This window comes from Molothrus ater, chromosome 12 (assembly GCF_012460135.2).
Source record: "Molothrus ater isolate BHLD 08-10-18 breed brown headed cowbird chromosome 12, BPBGC_Mater_1.1, whole genome shotgun sequence".
NCBI lineage: Eukaryota > Metazoa > Chordata > Aves > Passeriformes > Icteridae > Molothrus > Molothrus ater.
The window spans coordinates 19,256,096-19,267,580 of NC_050489.2; positions in this window are offsets into that span (position 1 = coordinate 19,256,096).

Below are 11,485 nucleotides of genomic sequence, written 5' to 3' on the forward strand. Positions count from 1 at the left end.
CCCTGCAAACGGGCTCGGAAGTTTCCCCGCTGCTCCTTGGGCTTCAACTTCAAAGAGACATCAGTGTGTGAAAACACATCCCCTCCTGGTGTCTACAGGTCAACAATTCCTCTGGGTCCAGATCGTCCAGCACTTTTTAGGGAGGCTTTGAAATGAAAAAGCTGCATTTTTAGGAAATTAACCCTCAAATCTTCACCTGCTGAGGGAGTGAGAAGTTTTTCACCTCCCGCACACCCAGCACCACTCACCCCCTTTTTGGTGCTGCATCATTCACGGTTATTTCCATAAGCTCAGAGATTCTCCAAGCTCAAATTGCTTTCTCACCCCTCTATTTTCCATGTTTCTGGTGCAGTTTGGGATGTGTGGGGTCATTCAGAGCTGGCTCCCATGTGAGGCAGGACATTGCTGGTGTGAGTTCTCTGATCTCTTGAACTCCCCAGTCCGGCTTCTCACGGGGGATGTGAGAAAGGAGGATGGGGGGACAACTAAAGCTCTGCTTTGAAAATGCAAAGCACGACAGGAGCGTGAAACAGGGCAGGAACTCCTCAGGGAATTCTGGGCTCCACTATTGAGGAGTTGCTGTGTCCATAATGGTGACTTCAGGGATCAATCTTCCTCAGAAGGTCGAGGGTACAGATGAGACTGAACACCTGAGAGCACCAACCTGCCCGAAAACATCAATTTAAAACTCCAGTACTGACTTAGGTGAGCTCTTTCCACAAGCTTCCCATCACCCAGGATGGAAAGGCCACTCCACATTCCCACAGTCTCACCAACATCTGCACACAGCTGGCAGGCAGAGGCAGCTGTGGCTCCGGGCTGGGGCACACACACACAGAAATCCCACGCCCAGATGTCCCACGCTTGTTTCTGTTGTGTCTCAGGTTTGGTCCCTGCTTTGTTTGGAGGAACATAAGCTGCACTTTGGCTGTGTTTGCACATTTCGTGCTCTGAAGTCGTCCTGTGCTGTTGTCTCTGGCAGCCCCTCTCCAGCTCTGACCTATGCAAAGCCCACGTGGTTCGACTTTGTTATTTTTTTATAGTCTGGAATATGCTCATTCAACAGGATGGTAAATCCAGCTGTATCAGCAAAGTAAAGAATAACAGGCATGAGAGCCTCAGAAAAGGCTCAAAAGCTTTTTCCCACAAGTCTTCTTTGTGCTCCAACACTTGATTTATTTTTCCCTTGTTAATGCTTTCTGAAGCCAGTAGCAAGGAAGGAATTAATGCCACAGATTAAGCGGGAGGACATGCTGACAGCACAGGAACTAAATCAACCAAAAAAAGCATAGCAATGGTTGGAATTGCTGCTGTTGGAGAGTTCTGCCTCTGTCTGTATGGAAAGAGGAGGCTAAAGATAAACCCTGCAAACAGAGAGAGCTGTGGGGCTGCTGATGGCGAGTGTTTTATAGAATCATGGAATGGTTTTGTTGGAAGAGATCTTAAAAACCATTCCATCCGTCCCCCTGCCATGGCCAGGGACGCCTTCCACTATCCCAGGTTGCTCCAAGCCCTGCCCAGCCTGGCCTTGGACACTTCCAGGGATGGGGAGTCAAATGATGCTGGTGGGAATGGGGAGCACTGCCAGGGAACACGGGGGTGTCGGAGAAGTTCGGCAGAGCCAGGGCTCCAAGTGCCCTGGGACATGCCAGCATGCCCAGGAAAAATGATTTTCTTTCACTGCTGTGTGGTGAAAAACCCAGAAAATCATGGAACCATTAAGGTTGGGACAGGCCTTTAAGATCATCAAAGCAGCACCACATTCACTACCAGCCATGTCCCCCAGTGCCACATCTATGTGTTTTTTACACAATTCCAGGTGTAAGGACTCCAGCACTTCCCACTCCAGTCTGTGCCAGGGCTTGACAACCCTTTCCAGGAAAAAACGTCCCCAATATCCAAAATATCCAAATATCTAAATCTCCCCTGGCAAGTCCTGAGGTCATTTCCTCTCATCCTGTCGCTGGAAGCAGCTTCATGCAGGAAACTTCACAAAATGAATCAAAACAACCTTTGGTCTTCAAGCTCAGGCTGCAATTTTCCTCCACCACACAGATAAAATAGGGAGAAATCCACCCAAAATGTGCCCTCCAAGCTGTGGTGGCAGCCAGAGTCAGTCATCTCCAAAGGCAAATCCAGCTGAGGGACAAAGGTTGTCCATAACCAGGGCTGACTTTGAGAAAAGTTGGGAATTCTTCGTTTTTCTCCTGGCTGTGCTGACAGTCCAGCAGAGGCCCCTCATTGCCTGCTTATGCCAGAGAGCCTGGAGCTGGACTGGGAGCTGGCAGGTGGCTGCTGCTCCATTCAAGGCTCATTTATAACCAGGAGCTGATAAAATCTCCCAGCCATTGAATTGGCTTCCTGGATTTTCTGTTTGGAAATCGGTGCTTTAATATCTCGAGAACAGAGGAAGCCAAGGAAGGCAGAGGCTTCCCTTGAGGGAAGTACAAAGCATGGCTCTATCCAGATACACGTCCCAAGGGACATCCATCTAAATCCATCAGCAAAATGACAGGCTTCAGGCCAAAAACTCCCCGTGAAGCTGTGAAAGCCCTTACTTTTGCCATTCCAGTAGGATTTCCTTGGGGTTTCTGCACTTTTTGAGAGAAAAATCGGAGCAAATAAATAAGAGTGTCAGAGCAAAGGAGGCTGAGACTCCCCCTCTCTGATCTCTGGTTTTAACTGGTTATGGATTGGGGGAAAATACAGAATTTCTGATTTGAATAAAGCAGACCCTGTCTCTGACTGTGCTGGGATCCTGCATGGAGCACCTTCTGTGCCAGAGCAGGGAGATGGTGGAATTATTTCAGCTGCTCACCAGGAGCAGCTGCCACAAGAGAGGGTTCTGCTCCCATTGTTCACTGGCTTATATCCCCACCCTCAAAAGCACCCAAATCCCCAAATTCCCTCCAGGGAAAGGCTCTGGTGACTCAATCCCTGCACACGTGGGTGCTCACGTCTGAGTAAGCACAGGAGGATGGGGCTCTTGGAGGAATGGCTGTTTCCATGCTGCTCCAGCCACACTTCCTCAGGGAGCAGCCAAATTTCTCTGCACGTGTCACTGCCCTCCTTTGCTTGTCCTTTATCAGACACCAGGGACTGCAGCAGGGCTTTGGTGCTGTTGTTTCATCAGAGCAGCAGCTTTGGGGTGTTGTCACTGAGCTGTGACAGGATTCACCAGCCCAGAACCGAAGCTGCTCCTGATTGAAATGCTCCAGCAGCTGCTCCCAAAGGCTCTGTCCAGCTCTTGCCACATTTTCCAGGACACTGACCCCCATCAATCTGCTCCAGCACCACAACAGCCATGAGAAAGCAGAAATCTTACACTGTCTTAATGTCTGTCCCGGATCTTCTTTAATTAGGCTGGTGAACCATTAATTAGGCTACCTAGGCTTCTTTAGAGATGCTTAATCTTCCTGGGCAAGCAGGGCTCACAATATCAGGGATGGATCCAGCTGACACCAGCTGAAACTGCTTTTCCTTACCTGTCACCAGCCTTGTTTTGCTCTATTCCCAATTTGCTGATGAACAAGTTTTGATATTTTTCCACTCATTTATGTCCCAAGCTGATCCAGAAGCACTTTGATGCCAGTGTCATTACACAGGTCCCTGACTCATTTGGAGTCAGGGATTTGTAGGTCCAGGGGCACAATTTGGGGCTCAACCCCATATCTCTGAACCCACTTTGAGATTTCTAAAGAAATAATTGAGTGAACCTGAGAGAAATGAAGGGAGTAAAAGGAAATCTTAGAAAATCAGAGGTGAGAAGTGAGTCCTGGCCAGTGAGATCGATCGTATTGCTCAGAGAACAAACCAGCCAAGAATACCTTAAAATCCGCTGCCCTTAGGCAAAGGACCATTTTGTTTCCTCACCAATATTCAAATTCGGAGTCTGATGCAACCCGGGCTGGAGTGGAGTCAGGCTGCAGTGGCTGCGGAGCCCCACGAGGTGTCAGCGCCAGTGCAGCCCCGCTGCTGCTGCTGCTGCTGCTGCTGCTGCTGCTGCAACACCCGACCCTGCCTTGCATCAGCTCCGAGCAGGGCTCGGCTCTCAGGGATGCGGATGTGCCGGCTCCACGCACAGCCTGGATTCAGGCTGTGTCAGGGATGATTCAGGCTGGAGTCAGGGATGTGGATATCCCCTGGATTCAGGGATGTGGATATCCCCTGGAGTCAGGAATCTGGATATCCCCTGGAGTCAGGGATGTGGAAATCCCAGCTCCAGCATAGCCTGGATTCAGGGATATAGATATTCCCTGGAGTCAGGGATGTGCATATCCCCTGGAGTCAGGGATGTGGATATCCCAGCTCCAGCATAGCCTGGATTCAGGGATGTGGATATTCCCTGGAGTCAGGGATGTGGATATCCCAGCTCCTGGAAGCCAGCAGGGAAGTGTTCTCCAGTGAGCAAAGCAGGTTGAGATGGAGAAATCCTTTGTATTTCAGTTTCTCCAGCTTCAGGACATCCTCGGGAATTCGGCAGTGGAGAAAGTATTTCCACTATTAGTCCCATTGTTTTGCTGAGAACGTGTCCAAGCACATTCAGGGACACCTCCTCTGCCATGAGGTGCCTGCACAGCCCAGGGCTGTTTTTTGGGATACACCATCTCCAGGACAGATCCTGCAGTGGGTGCTGCAGAGGACTGGCCACAATCCTCAGCACTGTTTGCCCTCAGAAAGCAGATACAAACTCACTTAAAGAAAACCTTAAATGCTGTATGGACATCCAGTTATCTTACAGCCAACACTCAGTTCCCAGCACAAACCCTTCCTCACAAGGCTGAGAACATTTCAGAGACGTTTCCCTTAGATGGAGAAGGAAATGCTGGGGGCAGATGAAATCAGCACTGAGACACAGCCAGGCTGGGGCAGGGCAGGGTTTACTGTCCCATTGGCTTTTGTGGCAATCCAGGAAAAAATGTCCTCATCCAGGTGTTCTCCAACACCAATTTCCCTCTGTCACTTGCCGAGGGAGCCTTAGGAGCCTGGGCTCAGTGGCTCACCTGTGTTCAGGGGGAGGGATCTCCTGGCAGGGAGGGTGAGGAGGATTGCTTATACATTATCAGAAAAACATCACAGAAAATCAGCGAGCTCCAGCACAGTGAGACATGGGAAGAGACTGATTGTGGCATTTTCAGAGCTGTGTCTAAGCCCCTGTCAAAGAGGGTTGGAGGGAATCAAGCTGTTCTGTGGAAAGGGTGGACCTGGATCGTTTCTGCCTGTCCTGCCATGCCCAGCTGAGGAGGTAAAGGACAGGGCCTGACCCTCAGTGTTTGATTTTTACCTCCCTCAGCCCCGACAGCAGTGCCACTGTTGACATTAATTCTGATTTATCTCCACAGAACCCACTGACCCTGTTCTGATGGGTGAGTAGGTTTTCCCAGAGCTGATTGGCATTGCTTTTCCCGGTGGTGCTGTGACAGCCTTTGGGATCAGATGGATTTCCTGCCCTACCTGCTGCTGTCAAGGCACTTGACAAGGCTTTACCAGTCAGAGCAAGGCTGGGGAGGATTTGGTGAGCCCTGCTCCAGTTCAGGCTGGTTCCCTGAGCCCCTCAGCAGAGATAACTCCTTACATCTCTTATCTTGCTCAGCATTTACCCTCAGGAAACGATGACCCTGGCAAGATTCCTTGTGGTTTTGCAAAAGGAAAGAAAATATTTGTTCATTCTCAGCAGCTTAAAAAGGTACAAGTGGGTGTGTTAACCACTCTCTGAGCAGGAATGTTCTCCTGAAGCAATAACCTGCAGGAGGAGGAGCTGCTGTGGTGGGGTCAGTGCAGGAGACACGGGAGAGCTCTCCCCCATGGTTAAAATGATGTTGAATTTCCTTTCTCACTCTTCCCTGTGAGCCCCCAAAATCTCAGCAGAACCTCTAGGGATGAGTGGCAATTTAGGAACCATGAAATGGAAATAAAACTTTGCTTTTCCCTCCAGTAGAACATGGAGTGTCATCTGCAGAGCCCCCCACCTCCTCCAAACACTGCTCCTGCATGACTGCCCACATGGATTCAAACTCCAGCAATTTAGATTTTAAAAGATGACATCACATGCACTCCTGAACATGTCTCAGGGTGTTTTTACAGACATGACGTAACAGGTGATTGTCCCATATCTCTCTATCACTGACTCAGTTTTTGAAGAAAAGGTCTAATTTTAACCTGCAGCCTCAGTTAAGTGTTTCCATCCTGTTCTCTCTGAAAAAACCACCTTGGTTTCCTGATCTGAGCTGTCATTTGTGCTGCTAGGAAAGACAGAGTCACACAGGAAGGCCAGCCCAGGTGTCAGGGACACGTCACAGCTGGGGTTTTCTGTGCTGCCTGCACGGAAAGCAGGGGTGACCACATGGTGACCACATGAACAGCAGCCTGACCCACCACACTCCATCCATCCCACTGGTGAGGCAGGTGGGAGTTAGATCCCATTGCAGAACCAATATTTACTCAGCTCCCTGCTGGGCAGCTCTGCCTGGCATTGCTTGGAGTGCAAACGGAGTTTCTATGGTGGTTCCTGGCACCCAGCACAGCTTCACCCTTCCCACAGGGTAAACTGGCACATCCTGGGGAGAAGCAGCCCAGGAGGGATTGGGATTGGGATTGGGATTGGGATTGGGATTGGGTTGGGATTGGGTTTGGGATTGGGATGGTGGCTGGGTCCCTTGCAGTGCAAAATTCATCAAGGAATCCCACGGTGGGGACAGAGCCACGTCCTTTCCCACTCCAGTGCTGTGACCACCAGGTCATTCCCTGCTTGCTGTGACTCCCACTAAAACCCTTCCAAGTCTCTGCTGATCAATCCTGCCTTTTTTGGGGTTATAACCATCCACATAGTCATTCCTGCCCAGCACTGGGAGTCTCTTCCCAAACTGGTGCTCCTGGGTGATTCCTGAACACTCAATGGGAGATGAGAAATCCCAGAAAAGGGCTGCAGGGTGGCCAGGAGGGGTTGTTCCTCTCTTCCAGGCTGTCCCCACAGCAGCCAGCAGGAGTGCTGGGTTATACTCTATGGAAGAATATCCTGAGTTGAAGGGAATCCAGAAGGATCATTGAAGTCCAGCCCCTGGGTTTTATAGAGCTGCTTTTCCCCACAGTTTCCCTGAGAGCCCAGGGCAGGCCCTTGGAAGAGGAGGACACGGGGGATGTGTTTGTGCACACCAGCTGCACCCTCTTTCATGGTGCTTTCATGGACAGGCACCTCCTGCTCACTTGTGGCACTGGGGCTGTCAGTCCATGAAAGGTTGGATAGTTCAGGACACCATGAAATCAAACAGCCCAGACAGGGCAGTGAGTCCTTCCACGTGGCACTGCTGCCATGGGACATCCACTGGAGGATCTCCAGGAAGGTTCATCAGTGGGAATTGGGGAATATCACACAAATACACGAACCAGGGATGCTCTGAAGTGCAGAGCAGCTGTGAGGAGAGGCTGCAGCTCTGCCCAGGCACAGACTTGCCTGGAGAAGGGCTCAGCTGGAGGCAGGCATGGGCTGGTGCTGGGCTCATTCCTCCCAAATCCCTCACCTTGATCCCCTGCAGCCGCAGGGCAGCGGGGTTTGAACAGGCTGGGGGATCTTTACTGGGGAGAGGCAGTGAGTCAGGCCCAGCCAAAGCTCTGCCTGCATCCTCACAAATCCCTTCAGCCCCAGGTGAAGTCATGGCAGCTTCACCCGGGTGCTGCAGGCACTCTGGGCTGCCCTTAGAGCAGCTGAGGCTTTGCATTCCAAAGGCTGTGGCCGTGTGCTTCCCTTCACCCTTTGGGATTCTGTGTGCAGGGATTTCTTCCTCCTGCCCACCACCAAACCACCAGCAGGGAATCTCCTCCTGACCTTCCTTTTCCTGTTTGGAGGATCAAATCCCTTTCTGGTTCCAGGCCCATTTTCCTCATTGTCTCCAGTTCCACATCTCTTCCCAGGCCCTTTTTCTGTCACACCTGGCTGGAGCCAGCCACCCCTGAGATCCATTTTGTCCTTGGTGTGTTCTCAGAGTCTCCCCCATGTCCCTCAGGGGGATGGATCCCCATCCCAGCAGGATTTAGGGGATGAGGCTGGAGCAGATCAACCCTCAGTGATCCTTGCAGGGTCAGGCCTGGCGCCTGTGAGGCTGTGGCACACAAAGCAGCGTGTGCAGCTCCACAGAAAAGCTGGAATTCATTTCATAAAGCTGAGGAAAATCAAATGAAAGCCTCCTTCCCTGCCTAATCCCCTGCATGAATCAACAGAGCTGCAGCATCCAAAGGCTCCAGGCTGGAGCCTTTTTCCCAGTGGAGAGCAGGCCACAACAGGCAGCTGGGAAAATCCAAGAGTTGCCATAAATTCTGTTCCTGAGGGAATCTTCTGCAGCTCAACTTCCCTTTCTTGAGACAGCTCTGCACTCAGTCCCTTTCCTCAAAAAAAAAAAAAAAAAAAAAAAAAGGAAGGAAGAAGAATCTGCAGTTTTTGGGGGAAACCAGGGCAGAGCCAACTGTTTCCTGCTGCTTTTTCTGATGCAACAGCCCTTGGCAGGGTCTTGCATCAGTCCCTGAGGATGCTGCAAGCCCATGGCCTGGAATGAGGAGAGTGTCAAAGTGCTTTTCAGGCTGATTTTTCTGTCTGGAGGGCAGGAGAGAAATCCAGATGGTATTTGGCCCACACAGCAAGAAGCAAATCCCAGAGAGAATATTTTGCAGGATTTATGGGTTTATCTCGTTTGCCTTGGGTACAGGAGCTTCTCTCGGATTTGGTTTCCTAATTAAGACAGACAAAAACCTGTTTAACCTTTGCTCAGCAGTGATAGCACCTGCTCAGAAATTCCATGGGGTACTAGGAAAAAGGCTAATTTTGCTTCAATTTCTATTAATTTTAATTAAACGTGGAAGATGAAGAGAGAATGGTTTGAGGTTTGCAGGATTTCTAACTGGGTAATACCAGGCTGCTGGTGTTTCTAGAAAATATTAGAGGTACCTGAAGAAAACAAACATAAACAAGGGACAGGAGAATTTTCCATCCCCAAATATTCCTCCTCAAGAAAAAAATTGTGACCTGCAAGAGTCATTTTTGATTATTCAGGGGGTCTTGCATACACTGGGATTAATGTGGCTCTAATGACTTTCTTCTGTGAGCCTGGGATTTTTATTTTGACCACGTTATTTCCTGTACCTGTGGAAGAACTCCCCAATTAACAGCCCAGACCCCTCCATGCAGCTGCTTCCCCAGGATCCTGCTCTCCCCTGGGAATGGGCTGCCCACAGCTGATTCCTGCAGTAATTGCACAGCCTGAGCCATCATGTGAGGGCTTAAACTCTTTACATTGTGGGCAGCCAGTGCCTCTTGGAAAGCCTCTTTCAGGCAACTTTGTCAGTGTGGATTATGATTTTTTTTTCCCCTTAATGCAAACCCAGTGCTGGCACAGGGATAAATCCCATTTAGTAGGAGCAAGGCTGTGGACAGACAAACAGACAGACAGGAGACTGCAGCCACCAGCAGGGAGCTCAGCCCTGCAATTCCTGCAGCCCACCAGGAATATCATTCAAAGATCCAGCTGCTTCCAAACATGCAGGAAAAGCTGGGGTAACCCCAGAACCCTCAGCTTCATCTTCCCCAGAAAACTTCCCTGGGCTGCTGGCTTTAGAGCCACTAGGTGATACCAGGCTTTTCTATTTTCTAGAAAATATTAGAGGTACATGGAGAAAACAAACATAAGCAAAGGGAAAAAGGATTTTTCCATCTCCAAATGTTCCTTCTCAAGAAAAAGTTGTGACCAGCAAGAGTCATTTTTGCCCTGGTGCCTTTTGGCTGCTTTTGGAAGCCGGGGCCAGCAGGAATCTCCTTCAGGTCCTCACAGGCTCCAGGAGTGTCTGGAATATTCTCCACCACAGAGAGCCTGGCAGGGCTGAAATCCCAGGGGCTGAGCAGGAGCTTCAGCCCCACCCTGCTCCTGGCACGGGCACCAGGGCCCCTCCAGCCATTGGAGTTGTCTTTTAGCTGAGCTGCTGGCTTTGTGCCCCCAGATCCAACGTGCAGCAGCTCATTGCAGCACACAGCCAAATTCCTGAGGTGCCCAGACCTGATTTCTGTGCAGCCCAAGGGATGAGGCTCCTGCTGGTTACACAAGTGAGGAGCTGCGTGAGCAGAGGGGCAGCCCCTGCTTTTCTGGGCAAGTCAGAGCAGAAATGACCTCACTGAGATCCAGAGATCTCCTGGAGATGGTGACCAAACCAGCCAGGAAATGGCTCCAAAGTGGAGCTCACCACACTCCTGGAATATTGCAACATCCCAAGGTTTGCTTAGGCTCAGGGCTCTGTACCTTTCATTCCTATCACTCATTTTGGGATAATTCTGGGAGGCTGCAGGCTTTGTCACCTGATGCAGTGACAGTCCCTGGAGAGGTCCCTGGTGCTGCTGGCATGATGCAGACACGTGGGATGGGAGCTGCCCATGGAGATGGGTGAGATTGAACCCCCAAGCATTCCATGATTCTGAGGGCAATGAAGGCTGCAATGATTCTGAAGGCTGCAATGAGCTGCTGCACGTTGGATCTGGGGGCACAAAGCCAGCAGCTCAGCTAAAAGACAACTCCAATGGCTGGAGGAGCCCTGGTGCCCGTGCCAGGAGCAGGGTGGGATTTCAGCCCTGCCAGGCTCTCTGTGGTGGAGAATATTGCAAACACTCCTGGAGCCTGGCCAAGCACGGCCAAATGCGCCCCCAGGCCCGAGGTGGCCCTGTGACCTGTCCCTGTCACCCTGAGGGACACACACAGTGACAAGTGATGCCAACTCATGCAGAAAAACTGGGAGAGCAGGGTGGGACCCTGGAGCTGGGCATTGCAGAGCTCCTGCCCTGGCTGCAGAGGGAGGCAGGCAACCACTTCCAAAAGGAGCTGTTGGAAAGAGCTCTTAATTCCTTATTTTAAAAAAAAGAATTATTTTCCCTACATAATGTGCCCATAATCCTGCCTGTTCCCATGTTTTGGGCACTGTCCTCACTCCTGCTGCCTCCCCAGCTCCATCCCAGCTCTTTGCTGGCTGCCACAGCTCCAGGTGCTCCCGTGGATAATTGGGTTCAGCTCCCCCAAATCCAGGACAGGCTCTCCAAGGCTGGGATTGCACTGGCCTAAGGCAACAGGGGCATTTTCCCAGCAAACCCTGCCTGCAAACTGGATTTTGGGAACAGGGTCCTGCATGGCCACCCCAGGACAGCGGCTGAAGGACACATTAATTAAATCAGGACATTAATTAAATCAGGAAAGAGGCTCAGGCAGCAGGAATTGCCATTTCTTGCTTCCCCGGTCTCTGATTCGATGGAGGGATCCAAATGTGGATTCATCTTTCCCGTTGTGCAGCTTGGATGAAGAGCAGGGGAATTTCCAGCATTTCTTGTCCCAGCTGATTGAGACAGAGCTTTCAGTCTGTTCTGGGAAGATGAGCAAGACCTTTCTTAGCAGGGGAAACTGAGGCACAGCCAGGAACAACGATGGTTTCTGTGGATTTTCCTCCTGCCCACCCCACTGCTTCC